This window comes from Corvus kubaryi, unplaced genomic scaffold, assembly GCF_017639235.1.
Source record: "Corvus kubaryi isolate FWS band 111438036 unplaced genomic scaffold, C.kubaryi_AGA036_p1.0 37391, whole genome shotgun sequence".
Lineage (NCBI taxonomy): Eukaryota > Metazoa > Chordata > Aves > Passeriformes > Corvidae > Corvus > Corvus kubaryi.
Window position 1 is genome coordinate 8,500,381 of NW_024581130.1, and position 24,416 is coordinate 8,524,796.

Consider the following 24,416-nt stretch of genomic DNA (forward strand, 5'->3'; position numbering starts at 1 on the left):
AGAGCACAAAAATCACAGAATTCTGATTGCTGTTTTTAAAATACAAGCTTAAAGATGACTGCCCTATTTTCATATTTTCACTCTATTTTATTTTCAGGTAAAAAGTATCAAAATCTTATGGAAGAAAGCTGAAAAAAGTGTTAGCACCACTCCATCCTGGGATGAATTTGCTGCAGGGTGGGAAACAACTGTCATAAAGGTCTGTCAAGCTGGTTTGGTAAGTCCCAAGTTCATTCCATTTGTTTAAAAAAGGAGTAAAGGTCAGATGTGAGGAAGGGCTTGAAACAAACAAACCAAAAAACCCCAAGAAAATCAGAAAAAAAAAAAAAGTAAGCTTAGAGCATTTGTGGAATTACATCAAAACTGAAGTTTGGGGAGATTTTCGGGGTTGAAATGCTTTGCCAGCTGGCTTTGGGCTGTGGCTCAACAAAAAGGGGGTTTGGCTTTTATGTTCCTGGTGCCAAGTGACAGCAACTGCAACCATACAGCTCAAAAGGTTTGATCTGCAATGAGCTCCCTCTGCCAGCTCGGGTTTGTCCTAAAAACGCATCAGGTGATGTCTTGACTTCCCCCTGCGAGCTGTGGGTTGGCTGATGTCACATGCAGGGGATATTTTGGTGGAAAGTCTGTCACGGTCCCTGCCATTCTGGAGCTGGGTAAAATTTTTGCTGTTGGTGTCTGTTCTGTGCAAATCCAAGACCAATGATGGGGGAATCAGAGCTTTTAAGCACTCAGTGTTACAGCCTGACATGTGTCTGTGTAATGTACTGTAGACATGTAAATCAGAGTCATTAATTACCGTGGAGCACTTCAAAAGCCTGCCAGTTGTTAGTTTTTCCAAAGCTAAAATGTGCACACAAGGAAAATTCTCCGAGAAGGCATTTGTGAAGTGAAAAATCATAAAATCTCACTCGGCAAGCTACCAGCTGTGAGCTGTTTCAAGTATCAATTCAACATATCAATTATGTTAATGTATACACTGACTAATGATTTTTCCAGAGAATGCAGTGGAGCACTCAAATTTTTTTGTGGAGGATATAAAAAAAAAAAAGTTAATATGTGCTTTGCCATATCAAATTATGTTATGGGAATAGCAGTTTGGCTGTATAGTTATTTTTGGGAAACTGTATTAGGTAACAAGGCTCTAAACATAAACTTAGTGGGTGAATTATGACAATTACTATTCAGGGTATGAATTAACCATTTTGGAAGAATCTAGGATCAGACTGAATTCTCAGTTTTCATATGTTTTCTGTAGCTTTGTTCCCCAGAGAAATAAAAAAACCCTAAGATAATATGTCTCTGCTTGCTGCTGGGATCGGTAGCCTTCAGAAATGGATGCAACCTTATAATCCAAATGTTACTTCCCTGTGAGATGTGTGTAATGTGTTACTTGAAGTGGGATTGAAGGCCCTCACCTGATGATATTTTGGCTTTTATATTCGCAAAGAATTTGCCAAACTGGGAGAAAATGCAGGTTTCAAGAGACAGTTTCCAGTGAAACCCACCCATTCCATGTCCTGGAATGCAGGCAGGGGTTCAGTGGTTAGGGATCACTGTCAAGGCTGAATTTCCTACTCAAGGTTTTGTCAGCATTTCAAATAGAAAACTGATTGCTGCTGTAACAGAACCTACTATTGCTTTAGGAATTTGTTCCCCTTAAAATATTCATGTTCTCTGTGAGCCTTTCTTTTAAGTACGGGAATATTCTATTAAATGTTCTGCAAAGCTGTGCTGGCCCAATACCTCTGTATTGCAATTGCCACTCTAAGTACACTTGAATACCACCACGATTGTCTTCTCCAGCCTCATCTTTTTTCTCCTCACCACCCATTGAACAGATGGCTTTGAGCTTTATGGAGGTGATTAATTAAAATGCACATAACAAGAGTATTTTTTCCATGCATCAATTCCTCTTAACAGGGTTTTAAATTCTTTTGGTGACCAATCTGCTCTGAGGGGAGGGGAGTAGAATATTTTTTCTCTTTTCCACTTTTAAGCATATGTAATACGTGTCTTAAAATAAATGTATCTCTGTGTTGTGCCAGTTGTTGGAAACAGCTTAAATTTTAAGCTGGCTAGTAAAGCTTAACAAGGGTATCAGTAAACAAAATATTTGAATTTGAGCACTGGAGGTTGTGAGTTAAAATGTGTGTCAGGAACATTAACAATCTGCAGGTCCTGGGGAGGATTTTAGATCTCCAGGAACCTCTCTGGTGTGTCTTGTCAAACAAGTTTGGTTTTGAATGTTAAATATGTAAAACAAGTTAATTGTATGCGACCTGCAAATATAGCCGAGGTTTCTTTGTAGAAATAACTGACCAAATTGTGTCTGCTAATGAAAAGATTTTTTTAAAAAGCTTTGTTTTGTATCTGCTGATGTGCTCTGCTGGTCAATCTCCTAGAGGAGCAACGTAATAATTACAGGTGTATTCAATTATGTAGTCAATGGTTGTTGTAGAAGGTACAGCAGAAGAATTCAATGTATGCTGTAGAAATGCAGCATGAAGGGGGTGTATATGTGCCTGTACATTTGTGTGTGTGCATGTTGGTATTCTAAGAGATTTGGTGGGTGTTTTTTCCATGGTTTGTTTTTAACAAGTTGGGAAGGAGAGCTAAAGGGAAACTTAGTACAAAAAGGGGACTGATTCTCCTCCCAGATAGGTGGCCAAGGATAACCACATATCTTGAAATACTGCTACCTTTACAGTACATCTATTAATAGCCAACCTGTGGTACCTAACTATGAGCAGACAGACCTGAGAAGAATAGAATTTTTCAAGGTTAATCCATTGTAATCCCTTGGTTGACACCTTTTCCAGCTGCTTCTTAAAAGTTTTAGATTCCTCAGGCAGTCTTCACATGATCTGTTTCCTTTTCCACTGATAACACCTGGGAGAAAGCTTAGATCTTGTCAGAAGGTGAAAATATTTTGAATTCAGTATACTCCCAAACGTATATATTTGAATCTTTTTGTATTCCAGATATATTTTGGTCAATGTTATGATACCTGGGGGAGCTTTTTCTTTTATAGGATGATAGCAGAAAGAGGCTTTGGTGGGTAGGGAGGTGGGCAGGCATGAGCTGACAGTGTTCACTAAAAGTATGTCTCAGTTGGGTGCTACAGACCTTCTGAAAAAATGAAACTCTGTCACCTTAAGTTATTCCATTTAATAAGCAGCCCCGTTTCCCACCCTGCCCTTCTCAGTCTGGCTGGTTTGTTGAAGAAATCTCCTTCCTTTCTCATTTTCTCCCTCCCTGCCTGGCTGCCACTGCCCCCTCCTCTGGGGGAGTTTAATCCTCGCAGTGGGTGACCCTCACGCTGATCTCTGAGCAGTGTCTGCTGACAAGTACCTTTGTGCCATGCTGATCCCTTGCCCTCTTGATCTCTTTGGCTGGGACATGAAACAGGGATCAGAGCTGAGCTCACTGATTAGTTCTTAATCTTGTGAGGAGCCCCACTGCACTGAATGGCTGCCACTCACTGTGGCTCGTGTATTGTCACTCAGGCGTCCTAAATTAAAAGGCTTCTAAAACGCTTGGCTTGATATGCCTCAGTGTGTGACAGCACTTTGGAAAAGCTGTAAATATTTTTGCCTGTTCAAAAGGGAAAAATAACCCATGGGGTTATTTTTTTTCCCTTCTGCTTATCAGCCTTTACTTCTGATGGTTTTTACTGATGTTTTTGTACAGCTGATTAGGCCACTTACCCACTGGCCAGTTATCCCAGCACTTTGGGTCTGTGTATTGTCACAACAGGTGCACATGTGGGATGAATTGTGCACAGCGAAGCAGTAGTGAAATAGTTAATGCCTTCTGGCCGCAGTTAAAGTGCAGTTGGCCCACATCAGCTCAGAACATTTGTAGTTCAGAAATTGCTACAGCTCAACTCAGCCTGACTCCTGAGAAAAGGATCAGGGTGGGCTCTTTGCTCGACGGGTAGGTTGAGATGGCCAGCTTCAACTGGGTGCATGATCTAAGTGGAACACTCTTGTTTAATACAAGCCTCTTTTTATCTTAATGGTATTGGCAAAGCAACACATTTGTCTCAATTTCCTCTAAGCAACAGTTCTCAAGCCAAACCTTGAAACCTGCAAATTCTGCTTTACCTCAGCAAAATCATATGCCCTGGACTTACTGAGGTTTCCACTCAAGGTGACTAATTTTCTCTCTTGTCTCTTCCTGATATTGGAGTAGAAGTACATTAGTAGCACTGATATTTTCACACTGAAAAACAGAAGAGAAAAGGTTTCTAAGTAAAAATTTGGAGCCTTCCCCAAGGCTGCCAGAGCACTTGCTCTGCTGTGGCATGGTGATATTTGAAATATGGAGCTGATATCTGGTTCCAGCAGAGGAAAGCACCCTTGATTTATTCAGCCATTTCATAACTGTGGAAGTTAGTGTGATCATACACAGTTCTGTGGTCAAGGGAAGTGCAATCTTCTGTCAGTACACAGGTCCCAGCATGATGGGACTCTGATTCTTGAGAAGATGCCTTTGAGTTCAAAGAGCATTTCCTGACAGAGAAAGAGAACATGACCATATACACTGTGCAGAATATACACTTCTGTACAAAATTCCCTACTTTTTCTGGTGAAAACTTTTCTGAAATCAGACTCTTTCATTTTTTCCTTTTTATTTTTTTTTCCTGAGGGAATTAAACTGGGGCTAAAATAACATTTATTGTCAGAATTTTCCTTCTCCCTCACTCACCAAAAGAAACATCAGAAAACATCTTACAACTCTCTTAAAAGGTTTTAAAATTTTTGCACAAAACTTTATCATTTAGAAGCTCTTCCTGAGCAGTAGTATTTCCTTAAGAGGGTGTCCAGACTGCAGACATTGAAGATTGTCTGATGGATATGTCTTGATAGACTTGAATTTTGAATACATTCTACTTCTCTGCATATAAAAGTACATCCTATACTCAGTGAGTTCGTCAGGTTTGAGATGGGATTTTTGGTTGCTGTGCTTCTCGTTAGACAGAGAAGGCTGAAGAATCAGGTAACAGTGAAATATGTTCCTTTTTATATATGCCTGCCTCTCTTGATATTCTTTGGCAGGATCCATAAATGCTCTGAATTTCTGCTTCAGCTCAGCTGCTCAAAGGTGCGAAAAATTCCCAGGACAAAGTCAGCCCTGGGTATATCTGGACCTATGTCCAATGCAGATTTCTGCCAGGCCTTGCTGCTGTTCTTTGCATCGATCTAATTACAAAGCTTTGATTATCTTATTGACTTAGTGGGGCTCTGCCTGTTTCTGCCAGAGCTGAATTTGGCTTTGTGACTTCAGCTGGAGACGATTGAACGCAGCTCTCTCAGGCTTGGCCAGAAGGTGATTCCCCTTTGATGCTGCCACAGCTTGATTGTGCAATTAATCAATGCATAAACTGCACACAAAATGAACTGAGTCAAGACAAGGTTGTGTAAACTTTAGTAGATAATCAAGTCTGACACAGCAGCTTTGCCAGCAGCTAGAAAAAACAACTGCCTTGGAGAAGACATCAGCTCAGGCATCAACTTTATTCTTAAAAGGTGTTGGAATGTAAACATTAAATACTTTAGGTCAGTTTTGTGTGGTGTTTCGTGGAAAGGGTAGCTTTGCCTTGTTCTGATCTTTCCTTAGTATTTTATATTTTGAATAGGGTGTCAAAGCAAATGTCTAAATGCTTTGTTTCTTCTTTCTTCTTTTATTTTTTTTTCTTTTTTATTTTTTAAAATCTTGTTAAATTTCCAATTTTATTGACCGTTTACAACTCACCACTTGGGTTAAAACACTGTAATACAGATGGGCCCACTAAGGATAGGAAAGCCTGAAACATAGATTACTGCTATTTATTGCTGTTTTACAAACAAAACAATTCCTGGCAAATTAATTTAGGTCAAACAGTGAAAAATAACTGTTCCTCCTTCCAGAAACTATTACTGGTGGTAATCCATAGCTATCGAAATCTAGCTTTGGAAAAGTGAATGAATGAACTTGAAATTTTAGAGATTCTTGGAAGAAAAGAATGTGCTATCTCTAGGCCATCTATTCCATCTCTAAGTGAGGGTTTAGGTAAAAATTTACTGAAAAAATCAAATCTTTCACAGCTAAACATGAATTGAATGAAATTTTCATTATTACAAACAGATACCACCAAGCTCCATTATTGTGTAATCTGTAAATGAAGGAACTGTGTCAAAGGCGTCATCATCTGTTTTCTTTAATGAAAGAACAATGCTATGCACAGGCAGAGCTGCTAAAAAAATAACTGCATAGAGCACCAGTACAGTTTGTATTAATGTTCTGATGGCTTCACCTGAAACTTTTCCAATCTCATTAACATCCAGAGAGAGAGTAACTGTTATCCTGCTGAAGTTGGGGAGTTGCACAGTTTTTCTTGCCTAGATTAGGCTGGGCACACTGTCCATGCAGTGGTGCTGCACAGCAGAGTTAATGAAGCTGTTAGCATGATCTGTCATGCCAGGATATATCCTGAAAATAATTAGAAAGTGCCTGTGAATATTTAGATAGGGTACATGTTAGATATGCTGAATTGTCTCGTAGGAGATACAAGTTTGCATTTAAAAATATTCAGTGACCTCCAGCAGCTGCTGTACTCAAGTCAAAAAATGGACTTCATGAAGTCTGTTATGCTCCTGTTGTACTAAAAGATATGAGCTTCTATGATCCACTGCTTATCAGGTGCACACAGAATTCATTTAAAAAAACCCAAGCAAACACAAATTTTATATTGTCATGAGAGTGCTGTCATTTTTCCGAGTAGATTTGGTGGTGGATGTCTATTAATTTATACATTTTTCATCTTGTGTATAAGTTAAATATTGTGAGGGAAAAAAAGAAGACAAAAGTGCATTTTAGATGGGCAACATGTGCATCAGCTGATGGGGATGAGTAGGTCAGAGTGAAAAATGAGACAATAATAATAAGGGAAATTAAAGTTTGTGCAGAAACAACAAATTTTAATAATGTGTGTTTAGAATGATGGTTCAGTTAACGTCGACAAATTGCAAGGGGTGTTTTCATTACCTACAAATTCACATCACCTCATCTCAATCTGATGGGTAAAAAAGAGCAAACTGGCAAATATCATTGCATCTTTTCATTGTTTTGCCTCTAACCACAGAGGAGAATTAGAAGTTAACTCACTAGATGCATCTCAGGTTTTTTTATTTAGGGCTTCCTAGGGATATATGAACATTTCATAAAGCTGTTTAATGTGGGTACTTGGGAGTAAAGAATTAATTAGACCATATCCTATTTAGAAGGTACATATTAAAAATTCATTGTAGGGTTAAGTTTTCCCGTGTAACCTAAGAGAGCTTAAATTCCCTGAAAGAAATGCAAACTTTCCAGGATGAAATGAAATGCAAACCACAGTGAAATTCCTGAGGACTGTGAAACTCAGCACTATGGTTTCATAATTTTATGTTTCGAATAATTTATAAATGATCTGGTTTTTTTTCCTAGTGTAAAACAGAATGAAAAAGACACTGCCCTAGTGCACAACAGCATGGTCAGCTCAGCAGTTCTTTCTTATTCAGAAGTCTGACTTTTATTTGATTTGGAGGATGTGGGTAAAAGGCCCCAGAGGAGTTCTGTGCCTGAATGCTAAATAACAAGTATAAATTAAAAATACTGAAATGTTGATGTCCAAACCATTTATGCTTCTCATGTTGCTCCAATAATGGTTTATTCAATGCAAACAGAGAATTCATGATCAGTGGATTATTTACAGCATAAATGTGAGACACTAGACAAAATTAATTAAAAAGGAGCAGAGCTTATTTTGTGTAGAATCCTACAGGTACAGTGAAGAGAGATATACAGGAAATTAAATAGAATATTTTCATATATTATTCATCTACACCTGTGATATTTATTTTTTTTCTTAATGAAAGCAAAGGAACACCTCAGTAGCCCAGTAAATGCAGTATTTCCTGTAATAGAAACACACATTTGAAGTGGCAAACCCTCCAAACTGGAAGGTGTGAAGCTTTCTTTGCCTTGACTTTATCTTTAACTAGCTGGAGTTTGGTTTGGCTTGCCTGTCAGGAGGCTGTGGCTGATTTGTTTCACTTCTCACAGAATCTGTGAGAGATTCAGGTCTGTGGAGATTGTGTGGTCCAAACCCCTGCTCAAGCAGAATATCTTTAATATCTCCAAGGATTGAAACCCCACAGCATGTCTGGACAACCTGCTCCAATGTTTCACCACCCTTACAGTAAAAACAAGTTTTGGGTTGCATTTAAATGGAATTTCATGTGTTTTTTTTGTTCACATTGCCTCTTGTCTGGATACCTCTGAGAAGAGTCTGTCTCTGACTCTTTGCTCCTGCAAGGACGGCATTGCTGGCTCATGGCCAGCTTGGTGTGTGCCAGGACCCGCTGCTTTCCAGTTGGTCAGTGCCAGAACTTTTTCCTCCCAAACTGCAGTGTTTTGCATTTTCCTTTGCTTGTCTTAGTGGGTATAGCCATATTTTTGACATAGATATTAGCAATAAGTAGTCACTCAGTGTGGACTGAAATATTTCTGATGCAGTGTGGAGGGAGACAGTCCTTGGATTACGGCCAATTCCTCTCAAGTGGGTATTTACAGGAGTACAGACTGAGATGTTTAGGAAAAGGGAAATGGGGAGGCACCTAGAGATTATAGACCTGGAACTGAGCATAAACAGTTTTAGGACAGCAAAGAAACCAAAGGTGACCATCCAACACAAGTAAAGCCTTTTCTAGTATATTTGGATGTAATGTTGCCTTGTGCACTGATAAAGAAAGGTGTAAAAATGTGTTAACAAATACCCAAACATAACCCCAAGCGCATTCACAAGGGGGGACAAAAAAGAAATCACCAACATCATACTCCTTCCAGAGAAGGGGACTCAGGATGCTGAGGAGTCACTGTCTACCTCCTGCCCCACACATCAGACAGATTAATTTTAATATCCAGAGGGGCAGTGAAGGACACCAGAAAAAACCCAGAGATAGAAAGCATGTACATATAATAATTTTAACTCTATTATTAAGAATTTTCCCTCTAGTCTCTCATTTTCTGTTTCTGTAATGATTAAATGTTAATTAATCATAGTTCATTGCTTCTGCTACGAACATGTCAGAGGTTACAACAGTAAATTCTCGACTTTACTTACAAGGTATGTTTTTAGCTCACAGCAGGATTTTGACTGTGACACCCCTTTTTATATAAAGGTTTCTGTTGACCCTAACCACTGTTCAGAAAGCTGAAGGATGATTCAAGCCCAGATCCACTTTTATTTTTCCTGAAAGAGAAAAAGCTGTGTTTCTGCTTTCGTGCGTCTCCTTCAAACCCTACCTCGATATCCTCCCTGCTCCAGGAGTGTGCCAAGTGCCACTTGTGTCTGTGAGTGAGAAGATGCACGTCCTCTGAAGAACTTCTCTCTGCTGCTCTTTGTGGATGATTAATTCTGCCTTGGCATGTAGGAACTCAAAGACTTAGTTCTTTCTCTGATTATGCAGGCTTGGTGGAGATTGCACAGTGTCCATCCCAGAAAGCCATCCCAGAACAAAACTGTGTTTCTGCACCCTTAAATTTTTTCTTTCCCCCTCTGGCACAGGGTTGATTCTTAGTTGGTGCCTTATCAATGAGTATCTTTAGACGAGAGATCAGATGAGTAATCACTTAAAATATTAAATCCACTTATTCCTTCAAGTCTCCATGAAAGTTGTCACTTGTTGAACCACTCTTAGGGCTCAGGTAGCTTAACCTCATACAAATAATATCAATTTAATGCAAGTGTTTTCACTGTTGCTTCATACCAAAGCAATTGGCATAGTAACTGTGGCAGGAATGCTGGGGAAGGAAGATATTGGTGAAAAAGCAAGTTTTGCTTAAAGTCAGGTACCTTTGCTACGGAAAATAATCTTTCCAAAAAAACAGCCTGTGGACTGTCAGAGGGAGAAGTTGGTGGTGTTAAGCACAAACATTTTGGGCATTTGTGGGGGACCATCCAGCCTGAGAACTTTACCTAATTTCTAGGCCTAAAAAACGTCTTCAGCCACTAATTAATTACTGTGTTGGTTTTTTTTCCATAACAGTGTGGTCTCCCCAGAAACATACCCTGGGTAGAATGAATTGACCTTGACTTTGTTTTCATGAAAATGCACAAATGTGGCTTGATTGTACTCAGGTTTTTAGAGAGGAGGGCTACATAGGTCGCTAAGTTCTCAGGGCACTTTGGGAAAAGGGCTTTGCAGAGCTTTATTAAATATTTACTCCTTAGTAGTATAATACATTAAATATATTATCAAAATAAGAAATAACAGAGATTAAATGAAATAAAATTGAAAGATTAATTAAAGGACAAAAGCTAATAATGCAAAAGAATAAACAAGAAGTTTGAAGTTCTTGTAAACTATTAAAATTGATGAGAGTGACAGAGACTTTTAATGGTGCAATTTCTACTACATTTTTTTTTCCTCTCTGCTAAATTCTGACCTCAGCTAAGTTTTGTCTCTCAGCCATCTGGAATAAGGTTGTCCCTGTTGTTTTGCATGCAAGAGTTGATTAGGACAGACTTAGAGGCTGAACAGCAGATATCATAGCAGATTTGGAAATGTCATCCTGCACAATATAACTGATTAAAATAAAAATACTTGATACCATCCTTGTACTCGTACAACAGTCAAGTCTCTACCCCTGATGTTCTGCTTGCTACAGAACGTCTCGCTGAAGTCTTCTTTTTCAGAAACAAATGTACAGAAGTGGGATCCCTAAAGAAAAATGCTGAATGAATTTAAAAATGCTTAGTGTTAGTTCCATCCAGATGAAGGAAAAAATGGTGGTGTCTTTAATATCTAAGAATATGTAAGTACAAGAAAATTTTCAGAGAGAAGCAAAGAGGATGCTGTTGTTTTTGAATGTGTATCCATTACTTGTAATATTCATCACAATATAATAAATGTTGGTAGAGAAACTGGATAGGAAAACCATGCAAATTAAAATATGTCAACTCAAACTGAACAGTAAGCATATGCTATATGCTGAGAGAATAAAGATTATGATTCCAAAATGGGAAATAAAAGAAAGAAAACACACCAGTATATTAAAAAGGGTAAAGAATTGTGTTTTTAGGGATAACACATGGTAAACACAGCAATTGAATTATATCAGAGAGTATCCATTCCATGCAGTGAAATATATTATTCAAAGGCTTTTGACCTTTAAGAAAATATGTTGATGATTTTCCTCTGCATACAGAAAAATGTCAGCATAGGTGTAAATAAATGTCATTAAGTTCGTTTTTGTATTCGTAGTATATCCACAAGGACCAAGATATGCTGGTATTCAGACACCTGAATGGAGAGCATGTGATCCACTCATTAACCCTCCTGGTTCACTTGGGTGCTCAGGCTGTCTCAGAGATGTCAATGTCTCACATCACCAAGGAAATGTGCTCTTATCAGGCCTGTACAAAATTAGGATGCATATGGTCTTATTTCTAAAATGCACATATCAAATATATTCATATCAGGTTTTGAAGAACTGCTTTCCCAGGGACCTGAAGAAGTCCAGTTCATATTTTCTGTTTCCCTAGTTGAAATGTGTTTATTTTGTGGTTTTTTGACAAGTAAGCCCTGTGCAGCTCTTTGCTCACACTCCCCTGTGGGAAGGGGGAGAGAATCAGAAGGGTAAAAGTGAGAAAGCCCCTGGGTTGGTCCAGTTGCTTTAAAGCAATGCACCTCCATCTACTGAATATGTGAATTTCCATGATCCACATTTGTATCTGTTCTCTGGTTGCTTGCACCAAAGGCTTTAAGGTCCTGAAAAGAGAAGGTGATAGCAATTCTTAAGGAAGTTGAAGGGCAGCCTGTCCTGCTGTTCCAAAAACGTCTCTTTTGATCCAAGCAGGTCACTACAAAAATGCCTTAGTCCAAGAATCTGCTAATGCTCCTATATATTTTCACCACATAAAATTATGGAGACATGATCCATTTTATTATTCATTGACATGCTATAGTTGAGTAAAGTAAGACTATTTCCTCCCTCCTGAAACAAAGTTCATGGTATGCAACTTTTCAACATTTAAAAATGCATTTCTGTCCTTTAGTTTTACAGGAGTTTTTCCTCAGAAAAAATGCTGTTTCTCTAATAGTAACAATGAGCAGAAATAAATGCCTGTGGGCAACTTAGGTTTCATCAGTATTTTCATACAATTTAACGATGATTGATTGCGTAAATTGCTGGGAATTGCAGGCACTCAGTGTATTTAAAAAATAGGTCACTTGCATAGATGTAGGAGCCAAATTTAGGCATCCAAGCTGAAGAAAAATTCATGAGGGTGCTTAACTACATCTTTCCTGCTAGCCTGCTCTGGAAAGCTGGATGCTCAGAGGGTGATGCCTACTTCTTGTATGGATCTTTGATTTCAGTAGCAATACAGAGATCAGCAAAGTCATAAAAGTGTCTGCAGGACTGAATCCAGCCTAGAAATCTCCTCCAAGTACATCAGATTGTACCAGGGCTCATAATTCTGCTCCACCCCAGTAACTTGCAGCACGCTGCTTTGACACCCTACAGCGTTACATTACAAAGATCCCTAAATACCCCACAAGTTTGTTGGGAGAGCTGTGCTGGGATTTTTTTCTTTCTTTAATAGTTAATTGACACATTTTGTACTTTACAATTGAGAGACTAATTAGGAACTCAATCATGGAAGACCTTATAATAGCTACTTTGTAGGCATTTATGCACTGTTATATCTTTCAGTGTATGATTCAGTACGAATTTAGGTTTGAAATGTACTATGAAAAAATGTTTTCCTGTACTGACCTTATTTTCACACATTAATAACCAAACCATTCACTCTCCGTTAAGAGTGTGGACACGATGACTCTCAAAATAATGCATTTTACCTTAGCTCTCCACTTAGTTCATGAAACCTACAGAGTTCTGGAGCAGATGAAAACAATAGAAATAGTGCCCAGAAATATTTTTCTTTCAGGGATTTGAGGGATCTGGGGAATTGGGGGTTTAGGCCTGGTCAGCATGGATTTATGAAAGGCAGGTGCTGCTTGCCCCGCCTGAGCTCCCTTTATGACAAGGTGACCTGCCTGAGGGAGGAGGGAAAAGCTGTGAATGTTGTCTGTCTAGAGTTTATTTAAAGGATTTGACACTGTTTCCACAGAATTTTCCTGGCAAAACTGCTTTTCCATGGTATGGATGGGTGTAGTCGATGCTGGGTGAAAAACTGTCTGGATGGCTGGGCCCAGAGAGTGATCAGTCTCTTCTCCTAGGAAACACGGGACAGGACAAGAGGAAATGGCCCTAAGTGGTGCCAGAGGAGGTTTAGGTTGGATACTAGGAGATCATTTCTTCCCTGAAGGAGTGGGTCAGGCATTAGAACAGGATGCCCAGGGAAGGGGGGGCACCAAAACCCCCTTGGATGTGGTTTCTGGGGACATGGTTGAGTGGAGGACTTGGTAGTGCTGGGTTAACAGTTGGACTTGATGGTCTTGGAGCTCTTTTCCAAGTTTAATAATTCTATGATTCCATGAAAATCACTGGACAGTGTGATGTAGTAACAACAGATGTTGCTTGGAGCATAAGGAGGTTGCAGTAGATATAATGAGAAGTTGATAAAATTCTGCAGGACTGTCTGTCACATGTACTTATAAAGGTGCATGCCCATATGTACACACATACATACCTGCAGCTGTGGGTAAAATGTACCCATGTGTGTGCAAAACCACTCAAAATACAGCAATAATTTGTTGATCTCTCTGAATTACTGCATTTTAGTGAATAGGTATAAATATGTTTAATTTTTAAGTGTACAGCAAAAACTGTGAGTTGTAAAAATGTTTCCGTGAGTTCAGTGATGCACCACTCTCTTTTTCTTCTAGGGGCATAGGAATTTAGTATTTATTATGCCATTTGGTTGTCCTGAAGTCAATTATTTCTGTTGGCATGACAGTCTAGTTTAGAAATACTTTTGACACTGCTTAGTGCCATTGGGAATGGCTCTGACAACTTGTACTGCAAATCTGGTTTTGGAAATAACTTAAACTGGATTTTTTAGAGTTTAAATTATAACATAAAAATCCTTAATGGTTTTTAGAGTTTGGACTTGGATAAATGTCAGAAAGTCAAGCTTAGGTGAATTCTTCAGTGTGGAACCAAGCTGCAAATTGCATGGTTGAAGAAAACTTCAGAGAACCCTCTTTAATGAATGTTCTGTGACCATCCATGCAGAGCAGATTGGATCAGCAAGGTTCAGTGCTGTGTTCCTCTGTATTTTGATTCAGAGAATTTTGAGTACACAGTGGAAAAATTTTAAGAAAGGAGTAACCTTCAAGATTTATGAGAATATTACATTTTGCCCTTCCTTTCAGTAGTCAGAGTTCAAAAGGTGCCAATGCAGAACATGACAAATCAATCTGCAGGTTAGAAATAATCCCTCAGTGTGCAGTGGAGCTGAACCTCCATGCAGCTCTTAACAGTGATACCAGAGTGTGATGGGGGCAGATCCTCTGTGGCTGCATGGAAGAACCTGTTCTCCCATTCTCTGCCTAGTGACCAAACTGCACTGGCCTCAGACAGGAGAGGGATAACGTTTAGTTTTGAGCTGGTTCACGTGTTTTGTAAGATACTTGTCTGTTAAAAAAAAGAAAAACAACAAACCAAACAAGATACTCGGTTCGTCAAAATCAAAGCCTTCCTCAAGGAAAGGTCAGCATTAACAAATGTTCTCTCTCTAGGAAAAACTACCAAAAGTTGTAGAAACTGCTTGTCTTACTTATAGCAGGCTTAAAATAAATAGAAAATAATTACCTGCTCAGAATTTAATTCTGAAGTTCAAGTGACCGTGTGATAAAATGTTAGTGTTTTAGAATTGAATGTTCTCCTATTAGACACAGAATTTTATTTTAATTCTTAGAAATGTCACGTTTTTGCCGTTCTCTGTTGTACATGGCTCATTTTATCAAGACCTCACTCCAAGAAATTATTTCACAGAAGCTCATGAGCAGGAGAGGGGAAATCAGGCTGGCACAAGACTCTCAAAGAGTTTGATGGATGTTAGCTACAAGATCAAAGTACTGCTTTGAACAGTCTTTCTGCTTTCATTATCTGTTACATTTTAGAATTTAGGAAGAGGAACAAAAATAAAGAAGGATCTGAGGTATGTTTTGCAGGGCTGGAACTTTTCAATAAAAATAACATTGACAAAAAGCCCTCTAAAGGAACCACCCAGGTATCATCTGATGTGCAGCCAAACCAACATTACTGATTTTGGAAACCCTCTGATTTGATTCCTTTCAATGCATTTAATATTATTCTACAGCTGTCTAAGAGTAAAAGGGCTGCAATGATTGGGAAGAGCTGACAAGCGCAGGCAGGAATGTGTAACAGGGAAATTTGCTGATCAGAAAACACTTTTTCACACTGAGAACAATGCGATATTATGTACTTTCAAGATGTCAAAATAGAAATTCTGGCAGCTGAGTGCCAGATGCAATTTTGTAAGAATAGGCCCAAATGGAATGAAGTCTTCTTGTGAGTCATGCTTGTACAGCTAGATAAATGCTCTTGATAGCTTGATTTTTATTTATTTTGCACTCAAGAGGGAAAAGGACATTTAAGATATTATCATATTTACTGTATGAGGGTTTTATTCTCAAAATGTTTTACTCCGCCACTGCAGGCCTGCTTGCTCTAGGATGAGTTTGTGAAAAGACAGTTTGGAAAACTAGTGGAATATTAGATTAACACTGAAAACCTAAAATCACACATTTAGTAGAACTTTTCCTTCAAATACTAACTACTTGATAGTTTTTACTCATTAAACACCATTTAATTGCAAATTAAATGCATGTTCCCACAGATTTGTTGTTAATTATGGTTAATATAGTAGACACAAAAGTAATTACCTTCAACAAGAAGAGAGGTTGTAGGAGACAAAAATAATCATGTATTTCCATGTAACAGGGTGCATTCTGTGTTAATCTTCTTTCACTACCTACTGCTTTACTTGTAAGTAAACGACCAATAAATTCCCTTTAAAAGAAGTATTATAGATTGGTTATAAGTTCACTAAACGGAAAAATTAAGAAGGCAAATGATGCATACAGCTAAATTAAGATGAACGGTGGGAGAATCATCAAAAATTAATGTGCCTTAAATTTCATTCTAAGTTATTTGTCCCTTGTGGTAGTTTTAATTCTAATTCAGGAAAACAAACAAATGAACGGGTTAAATAAGGTAAAATAAGGCTTTATTTTACCTTAAATAACACAGTGATATAAAAGAAGCAGGATTCAAACATGCTCTGTTTTTGGAAGTCAGCACCAAGTCACAATATTATATCAAGGGATTAGGACAAAACCTTAGAATTCACGACAGGGCAATTGAGTGCAAATTGCAGTCTGGAGTTGCAGTGTCACTTTGATGGACTTGCTTTGTTTTTATTTGCTGTACCTGAGAATTTTATTAGCAACTGCAAGATTGAACTAGAAGATTTTGCTGTTGAAAGCAGCTTTATTGGGTGAGTTTTGCAATCCAGGACAGGTATTCAGAAGCGCTTCTTGCTTTGATGAAAAGTTTCAACATTTCAGTGGACTAATCCTTTGCATTAGGGGTGCAGTACTAAAAAATGGAATTTTGACACTTGGAATATGCCAGTCTTCTTTTCAAGTAGGAGAGCAGGGGCTGCTGCTTGCCAGGTCATGTAGCTGAGCTAAGCTGCAGGAATGGGAGGAGTAACAGCAGTGCAGAGAGAATAATTATCAGCATGACATGACGTGAGTGAAAACCACTGGTAATGTCCGTAACTGGAACAAAAAGGGAAGTGCCAGTGCATCCATTCCCTTGAAATAAGTTGTTGGCACTCTCATGGCACCCCTACTGCACCTATATATCTTACAAATAACAATAAGAAGGAAATCAACATTTACCACTTAACTGTGTCCCAGACAGAGGTCTAAAGTCACCTCTTTACACAGGGCCTGAGAGAAGAAGGGTGGAACTTTGGGCAGAGTCCTCAGAACTGAGAAGAATTCTTTGGTCATTTCAATCCTGAGGGGAAACAGGAATTTGCTGAAGATGCCAGCCCCCAAAGCCAACATTTTCACCTCCCTCTCCAACACTGCTGTAGATTATCCCCAGCCTAGCCCACTCAGCCAAGCATATTTTGCACCTAAAGTTAAGATTGGGATCCCAAACTGGAATTGTTGCTTGTCGCGGGTTCGGTTTGAACCGGGCGGAAACACCAATTTAGTGTAGTGGTTTGGTCCAAAATACTCATTACTGTTTATCTGCTGTGAGATAAGAGTTAGGAGAAATGCAAAACAGGCACCAAACTTGAAAGAATATAAAGAAGTTTATTAACAGACCTAAAAGAAGAAGGAAAAAAGATTATACCACCTTCAGAACTCTCCTCCTCCCCCCACCTTCCTCCCTTCTCCCACTGACAATGTGAAAAGACAACCCTTAAGATGTTCAGTCTGTTTACCACTTCCATAATAACCTTGTTCAGTCCATTTAGAAAGAGAAGTCTCTTCTTGCTCATGCTATGAAAACATTATCACAACGAGACAGCCGCCCACTTCCAAATATTGTTCAGTCCATTTAGGAAGAGGAGTCTCTCTGCCTGCGTGTGAGTCCTTTCCCCCGACTTGCAGCTTTTCCCGCAACTGCTTTCGAGGGTCCACTCTTGAAGTTTTCTGGGGTACAATTTTAAGGTTGAGCCGTTCAGAAACAAAAACAGAGGCCCTTCTCCTTCCCTGGGAGCAAAGGGTCTTCATCATCTTCATCGTTAGGACTATCTCTGGGAGCATCTCTAGGAACTGAGGTTTTCTCCTTTCCCGTTTGGAGCAAAAGTCCTCATCTGGTTCATCTCTCCCTGTCCAAACTTCTCATGAAATTACAGCTGCGTCAGCATCTGCCTATCTCAGCGCAGGTGCTTTTGCTCACGAGTTGAACACTCCACCCCCCATATCTTCATGAAATTACAACAGGATACTCTGATATATCATAGCTTCACAACAGAATTTCAGCTTTAAGCATCTCCTCTCTCTCTTCCCTCAGGTTTTCAGCTCTTCATAGCAATAAAAGGCTTACTCTCACCTCGGCCTTGCAGCTTTGCAGCTGGAATGTTGAATTTTTCTTATCGCAGTGGAGCGGGGGGAGACCCGAGCCGCTCCGGCTGCCCACGGCAAGGCAGTGGGGGGGGTTCCATGGCTGGAACAGGTCCATGGCTTCAGGATGGCCGTGGCCCGGCCCGGCCTGGCCCAAGCAGGGCCTGGCCGGGCCCGCTGGCCCCCACACGGGGCCTGCAGCCACCTGTGCCAGCGCCGGAAACGAGAGAGAGCTTGGAGGGGGAGTTTGCCTATTCTTAAATGTGGATCACAGAGGTGATCACAACTTTAAGTGGCTTAGAGAATTGTCCATATTCAAACTGGCCAGCTGATAGGTTCTATCAGTTCCCAGAGGAAACTGTAAGCACCCCTTAGCAAGGACGTCCCTTCCGGGACTATGCTTGCTAACCTATGACATTGCTACATAAGGGGAGGCCCTGGTATGAAACACAGGTTTTCCAAGGACAGCCTGTATTTCCCATCCATGCCCCTAAAAAATATTGCTCAGTGAAGACAAGCAGCAGGGAAGTACCAAGTAATTGTCTTCAGCTGCCTTTATTTCTTTCCTTTGGAAATTTTCCAAATCTTAAAATTCCAAAGTTTTCGTTGTATCTGCAAATAAGTGGAGTAGATTTTCAGATTGTGGCTACTTGTCGAAAATTAAACCAAACCTCAAAATCTAAGCAGTAAGCACACTTCACCTAAATATTGCTTGAAATGAGGATGATGACTAAGGCAAAGAATTTACAAAAAAATAACAGCTCTGTAATTATAGCCTCTCTTTTGTATAACAAGTCCTGTCTAGATACTTCTGTGATTTCCTTAGAATGTGTTTTAGCTATCATTTGATAAATTGGATTTAAATGATTTAGACTGATGTCTCATGGCAGAAGTTTTACATCACATGCATCTTGCATGTTAAAGGACTTTGTATTTTGTTGCTTCTGATGCCTAAATAAATGTCATAAACACTTTTGCTAATATAAAAGTGGTCTCTCATACCATCTTCTGAGGAGATGATTGGATTTTCAAATGCACAGCAGTGCACACACATTCAAATATTTATTTTAAAACTCAGAATTATAACCACCAGCAGCAGTTCTTTTTTTGTTGAAAGCATATTTACAAATTATTTTTTTAAAAGTATTCAATAAAGTCTGAGTAAAGTGCTAAATTTTAGAAACATTGCAAATATACGAGCCTGAAGGGCCGTGACAAATTGGCCGTGTCCTGCTACACTTACGTTTCAAATCAATCCTAGTTTCAGAAATATTCTTTATATGGTATCCTTGTAGGTATTTATCTTATTCACAGGCAAAATATGTAGAGGTTCCAAAACTTTTTTGTTAGCTTCTCTACGTACACTCAATCTTGATTAAGTCTGGGTACTTAATAAGTGCCAGGAGGCTGTTATTTCAAATAAAAGTTTCTGGGTTTCAGACATTAAGGAGACAGTGTTGGAAGCTGACATTGATTTTTAATGATCATGTCTGGCAGGGAAATCATCCTGCCTGCTGACATGGAGACATACCAGTCCACTCAATACATTAAATAACGCTGGTCAGTTATCAGCTGATGACTTTTTGCTCTTTTGCCTCAGAGGGCATTTTTTTTTTCATTCCTCAGAGAATTTAGCTACAGCTGTGAAAGGATTTTGTGAAACAACACCCTGAAACCCCACAGAGATTCATGGCCTACCTGGATTCCTTTTACTCCAAACTCCAGTAGTCATCAGACACCATCTTCCATTCAGCGCTGGCAAGGAAATGATGGTGCCCACTGGTGCTGCCTTGTTCAATCCACTAGTTCCATACTGAGTATTTAACATAAACCAAGCCTGCAAGCTTTACACACAATATTTACCATAGGAATGATGAAGAAATTAATTCTTTCTGAATATCTTCTTTCTGTGGCATTATTGACCACTCCTTTAGTATCCTTCAAGAGAGGAAGGAAAGACTTCTCAGCAGCTTGGCATTGGAAGTTGGTATTGTGCTCCTCGAGGAGAAAAGAATCACTGACAGCTTTTTTATTTTCTCACTAATCCATCAGAGCCCACTTCTTTAATCTGATAGTTTCATAGAATTGGTAGAAATTTAGTTTGGAAAAAATCTCTGAAGATCATCTTCCAGATCATCTGGTCCAAACACCCACTCAGAACCTGGGCCACTCTGAACTTTTAGTCAGATTGTTTGACAAATTAAAATTTGAAAATCGTCACAGAAGGAGATTTGATAACTTCTTTGGACAATCTGTTGCAGTGTTTGATTTTTTTTTTTCTTAATAGCATTGCAATTTCCTGTGTTGGAATGTCTGCGTGTGGCTCGTGGGTCTGGCAATGTGAATCTCAAAGAAAACCTGCTTGTTTATTTTGAGCAAAGTTGTTTTGCCTCTTGACAAAGTGAGAAAATTTTAAGAATTACTTCTCCATTATTTTGTACTGTGATAGTGATTTCAAATCTCAAGACAAGGGTGGGGAAAAATCCAGTACTGTGACCTCACAGTCACTTTGAACTGATACCTTGAACTTTCTAATATCGTAGAAGTCCTTAGGTGTGTCTTCACTGGTAGAAAAGCAAGACCTCTGTAGAAGTGCAGGTCAGATTGTATTTCTCATCTGATTACAGCACACTGAGTCAGTTACATGTGAGTTTTTGTAATGCAAACTTTTGGCAAAGAGTTTGCCACACCATAGATATGTTTTTGAGGTTTTTTTTTTTTAATTCTGTTAATTTTATTCTTCATATGAATATGTCTAATATGTGGTAAAAAAAGTTGCTTTTTCCATATCAGAGAACAAGGAAAGTCACCAAACATGGCTCTAATTACAGACTGTAGTGCAGTGCCATCAAATCAGATTCCTCTGGCAGCAGTTTTCTTTCAATCATCAACTTAAATATATATAATACATACAACCTCCTGGAAAATTAAAATAGTATTCGTTTCTCTCCAGTGATCAAAACAGTAGTAATTGACATCTTTTTAAAACACCAGTTCTGTTCTTCAGTTTTATCAGGGATTTTTCAGTTTTTCCTTCACAGCTTCCCAGATTCCCACATTTCCTCAGCAATGTTTTGCTTTCTAACACTGGAAGGCTGTTTTAACTTCGAGGAAAGGGGGTTGCTGTCCCTATTTGCCACTCTTAACGTCTCATTCCACTCTCACACAGTTCTCTGTGTTAAATGTTTCACTTCACAAAATTCAGCAACGAACGAGTAATGACCTTTTTAAGTTGAAACTCAGTTGTACTTTTTTATTGAATCTGAGAAGCTGAAAACATTAACCACAGATGGAAGTAGGATGACAGAATATCATATGGAAATGTTTGAGGAAATTTTAGGCAAATAGGATTTATTTAGGCAATAGGTGTTGGTCTTGTACCCACATTTTGCACCTGCATTCTATTTTAAATTTCAAAATAAAGTATAAAATTAACAAGCTAGCTGTGAAGAAAATAATTTTTTTTTAATCCATTACATTTTCAAACCAGACACTTTCTTTCTTCAATGTCAGAAGAGATGCTTTTGCAATTGCAGTGGAAAGGGGTAGGTAGCAACATTTATTTTTCCTTCAACTTTTCAAAATAAAATACACTTATGCTCACCAGTCACAGATGTTACAGGCAGAAACTGCACACGGCCTATCAGGCTACTTAATACAGAACAGGGCTGCTGTTCACTTTTCTAATAATTTAGTCTCCTTATCTCCACTTTGAGTATAAATAGAGCATTACATCACTTCCATTTTTTGAGGATCACATCAGAACACTGACAGTAGTATTCTGTTTGGCTCCAAGACTTTTGATACCTGACTTATCCAAAACTTACTCGATTCTTTGTTTATAAACTTATTACCAACCAAATTTTTAGAGCCTTTTTGTCTCTGCTTGTGTCGAACTTCTTCCTCAAAGAGGAGAGTTATGAGTTATCCATTACTACTCCCGATGTCTCATATCACTTAGGAGATATGGGGTTTATGTTGCTTCAATGGAAGGCAACCATAATTTTTCCCTGTAGCTCTGTTCAACTTGTCATAGACTTCTCCACCATAGTAATGGCTTGGACCATTTTTGGTGTGTTCTGCGCTTTCACAAGAATCCAAAAAGGGACATTATGAATCGAAGCTTTGCACAGGGTTTTTGTTATTTGGTTTGGCTTTTCTTTTTCTATTTTTAGCCAGTGTTCAAGGGTTGTTGTTTTTTTTTTTTTTTAATTAGGTGCATCACTCTTTTTTTTTACGTTTTATTTTAATTTTACTTTTTAGATATCCACACTTTTTTTCCTAAAATAAGTAAATAGACAATATATTCCCAGGTATTAGGTGCCTATTTTGCTGACTTCATGTAGAAAATTCACCTGTTTCCTGGCTGGAAACACTTTGTGAAAAACAGGCAAATCCTTTCTAGCCATTCCAGTCCCCCCCTAAATTCCAAACAGAGCCCGCATCAACTTGCGGAACATCTGAGTATGGGGAAGGAATGTGTGGTAATTCTCTTCAGGGGTTGCATTGGTTGTAAAAGCTGCTGTTAAATGAGTGAGACAGGATGAAGAATAGAACAAGTGAGGATTGGTTTTTCATTAAGAACCCTCATTTATACTAACAAATCACTCTTGAGAGGTGCACAGTTTTTGTGTTATTTGATTATTCCAGAGCGTGCCGTTATTAGAAAGGGATTCTAACACGTGACCTCCTGGAAACCATGGTAATTATGTGATGATAATTATAATTAGGATTATCATCTTTAAGGTCACTTCCAAACCAAACCATTCTACGACTCTGTGTCTACATGAACTGATTTCACAATGGGAATTGCAGGAATGTATTCATCCATCACAGCCCACCCAAATTCAGGGTTACCTGAGTACCTTAAGAAAATTGTCAGGTTTGTAAATAGTAGTTATTTCTCATTTAGGATAGTCATTTATCACTGGTGGTCACTTTGGGCCAACCTGTGACTTGAACAAGTATTTGTTTTTGAAAGGAGATAGCAAACATGCAAAAAGAACTTTGATGAGATGCCCTCATTCCCTGGACAGGAACACAGCTAAAAGACTTTTTCTTGCCCCACATAATCTAATCACATTTCCACAACAGTGTCTCTTAGATTGTTTTTCTGTAATATTTAATTTTATATGAGTGATAGACTTTAAAGGTTTTCGAGTTGATTTTCTGGGCACTTTGCGTTATGATAACATAAATTTTTACATCTTAACTTAGCCCCTGTCATTCTTTCACATTTTTTATCCTCAAAAACTTTACTGCTCTCTCCTCTTCTTGTGACCACCTTTTAAAGCCCATTTGTGAGTTCATTTACCTGATGTCTTACATTATGTGGCCCCCTGCTGTCTTGTAACGCTGCAGGATACGTGAGGTAATCACTACCAAGTGTGCAGTAGCAGTTAATAGCAATCAGGAGAGAATCGATGAGTGTATTTTCACTTTGAGGTGTCCAGCTTGTTTTTCTTTAGTTTGGTTTGTGAGGGAAATTACTCGAAACATATATACATTTATTGATTCGCCTGCCAGGGCTGGGCATGAGATGATGAATAATCAAGCCTAAATAAAGGAAATCGCTTGAAGTGGCTAAGTGAAGAGTTAAGAAGGTCAAGCAGGCAGAAAACCAGTTCTAGGGGTTTTGCTGCAAGTGTAGGTGTCTTCTCTGCTTTTAATCAGAACGAGTATTTTGGTTTTCTGCTCTGCTTGTGTAAGGGCAGCCCTCACCAGTGTAATTTGACTGATATTCCTGCTGGCCTGTGCTGCCCTGCAGTAATAAATGATCAGTTGTGTGGGACGCCGAGGGAAGTCATTTGCTCTTCTGTGCCTGCAGAGCTGTGTGCTAGCTAAGGATGGTACTTAGCCAAACATTAGCAGCTTCATTACCTCCTTACAGGGATTAACTTTATGCTACATTGCAAAGGTTTTACATTTTTCCTTTGTATTTTAGAGTCGATGGTAAAATCAGAAAACTGTTAAACACAGTGATTCCCTCAAATTTTTTCAGCACATAAGAACGTCATTGCTGTTAGCACATCACTGTCCTCCTTTTTCCCTTGTGAGGAAATAAAACCACCCTTTTCAAGTACATTTACTCCCTGCTTCAACTTTACTGAATTAGATCACCATATTAAGTTAAGCAGTTCAACAATAACCCTTTATAAATAGGCCAAATTTAGATTTGTTTTTCCACAGGCATGAAGAAGAGTTACAAATGACACTAGAGCTTGAGCACCAATAGCCTGTAGCTAATTAAAATTAATTATTGTTTTAACAGATAGTTATATGCATAAAATTGGCAAGAGCAAT

At 38.8% G+C, this 24,416-nt stretch overlaps 1 long non-coding RNA gene across 2 annotated transcripts in view; it reads left to right on the plus strand.

The window, feature by feature from the left end:
• LOC121669319 overlaps positions 1-24,416 on the plus strand; it is a 187,901-nt gene that overhangs the window by 49,926 nt on the left and 113,559 nt on the right. For both annotated transcript variants that reach the window (XR_006017711.1, XR_006017710.1), the window contains exon 2: positions 98-217. This is a non-coding gene — a long non-coding RNA (uncharacterized LOC121669319). The remainder of the gene's footprint in view (positions 1-97; positions 218-24,416) is intronic.